Here is a 2,500-nt window from a genome sequence, read left to right as displayed (position 1 = left end):
ACCCGGGGGGTTCCAGGGTGCTGAGATGGCTGACATTTTGCTCCGCTCACGACGGTCGCCGCGGCACACAAGAACAGCCCAAAAACAGGCCAAAACAGCCCAAAAACGGGCCAAAACTGGCCATTTTTGGCTGCGCGAGCGAGCAGCGAGCGGCGGACAGCGAGCGAAGCGAGAGGCAGCACCGTCCCTGCTATACGAAAGCCCCATCCAGCCCTGTGCCACCCGGGGGGTTCCAGGGTGCTGAGATGGCTGACGTTTTGCTCCGCTCACGACGGTCGCCGCGGCACGCAAGAACAGGCCAAAAACTGGCCAAAACAGCCCAAAAACGGGCCAAAACTGGCCATTTTTTGCTGCGCGAGCGAGCGGAGAGCGGCGAACAGCGAGCGAAGCGCGAGGCAGCACCGTCCCTGCTATACGAAAGCCCCATCCAGCCCTGTGCCACCCGGGGGGTTCCAGGGTGCTGAGATGGCTGACATTTTGCTCCGCTCACGACGGTCACCGCGCCACACAAGAACAGCCCAAAAACAGGCCAAAACAGCCCAAAAACGGGCCAAAACTGGCCATTTTTGGCTGCGCGAGCGAGCGGCGAGCGGCGAACAGCGAGCGAAGCGAGAGGCAGCACCGTCCCTGCTATACGAAAGCCCCATCCAGCCCTGTGCCACCCGGGGGGTTCCAGGGTGCTGAGATGGCTGACGTTTTGCTCCGCTCACGACGGTCACCGCACCACGCAAGAACAGGCCAAAAACTGGCCAAAACAGCCCAAAAACGGGCCAAAACTGGCCATTTTTGGCTGCGCGAGCGAGCGGCGAGCGGCGAACAGCGAGCGAAGCGAGAGGCAGCACCGTCCCTGCTATACGAAAGCCCCATCCAGCCCTGTGCCACCCGGGGGGTTCCAGGGTGCTGAGATGGCTGACGTTTTGCTCCGCTCTCGACGGTCACCGCGCAATGCAAGAACAGGCCAAAAACTGGCCAAAACGGCCCAAAAACGGGCCAAAACTGGCCATTTTTGGCTGCGCGAGCGGCGAGCGGCGGACAGCGAGCGAAGCGAGAGGCAGCACCGTCCCTGCTATACGAAAGCCCCATCCAGCCCTGTGCCACCCGGGGGGTTCCAGGGTGCTGAGATGGCTGACGTTTTGCTCCGCTCTCGACGGTCACCGCGCAATGCAAGAACAGGCCAAAAACTGGCCAAAACGGCCCAAAAACGGGCCAAAACTGGCCATTTTTGGCTGCGCGAGCGAGCGGCGAGCGGCGGACAGCGAGCGAAGCGAGAGGCAGCACCGTCCCTGCTATACGAAAGCCCCATCCAGCCCTGTGCCACCCGGGGGGTTCCAGGGTGCTGAGATGGCTGACGTTTTGCTCCGCTCTCGACGGTCACCGCGCAATGCAAGAACAGGCCAAAAACTGGCCAAAACGGCCCAAAAACGGGCCAAAACTGGCCATTTTTGGCTGCACGAGCGAGCGGCGAGCGGCGGACAGCGAGCGAAGCGAGAGGCAGCACCGTCCCTGCTATACGAAAGCCCCATCCAGCCCTGTGCCACCCGGGGGGTTCCAGGGTGCTGAGATGGCTGACGTTTTGCTCCGCTCTCGACGGTCACCGCGCAATGCAAGAACAGGCCAAAAACTGGCCAAAACGGCCCAAAAACGGGCCAAAACTGGCCATTTTTGGCTGCACGAGCGAGCGGCGAGCGGCGGACAGCGAGCGAAGCGAGAGGCAGCACCGTCCCTGCTATACGAAAGCCCCATCCAGCCCTGTGCCACCCGGGGGGTTCCAGGGTGCTGAGATGGCTGACGTTTTGCTCCGCTCTCGACGGTCACCGCGCAATGCAAGAACAGGCCAAAAACTGGCCAAAACGGCCCAAAAACGGGCCAAAACTGGCCATTTTTGGCTGCACGAGCGAGCGGCGAGCGGCGGACAGCGAGCGAAGCGAGAGGCAGCACCGTCCCTGCTATACGAAAGCCCCATCCAGCCCTGTGCCACCCGGGGGGTTCCAGGGTGCTGAGATGGCTGACGTTTTGCTCCGCTCTCGACGGTCACCGCGCAATGCAAGAACAGGCCAAAAACTGGCCAAAACGGCCCAAAAACGGGCCAAAACTGGCCATTTTTGGCTGCACGAGCGAGCGGCGAGCGGCGGACAGCGAGCGAAGCGAGAGGCAGCACCGTCCCTGCTATACGAAAGCCCCATCCAGCCCTGTGCCACCCGGGGGGTTCCAGGGTGCTGAGATGGCTGACGTTTTGCTCCGCTCTCGACGGTCACCGCACAATGCAAGAACAGGCCAAAAACTGGCCAAAACGGCCCAAAAACGGGCCAAAACTGGCCATTTTTGGCTGCGCGAGCGAGCGGCGAGCGGCGGACAGCGAGCGAAGCGAGAGGCAGCACCGTCCCTGCTATATACGAAAGCCCCATCCAGCCCTGTGCCACCCGGGGGGTTCCAGGGTGCTGAGATGGCTGACGTTTTGCTCCGCTCACGACGGTCACCGCACCACGCAAGAACGGACCAT

Source organism: Musa acuminata, unplaced genomic scaffold (genome assembly GCF_036884655.1).
Source record: "Musa acuminata AAA Group cultivar baxijiao unplaced genomic scaffold, Cavendish_Baxijiao_AAA HiC_scaffold_678, whole genome shotgun sequence".
In the NCBI taxonomy this organism is placed as follows: Eukaryota; Viridiplantae; Streptophyta; class Magnoliopsida; order Zingiberales; family Musaceae; genus Musa; species Musa acuminata.
Note: the sequence above shows the minus strand (reverse complement) of the source record.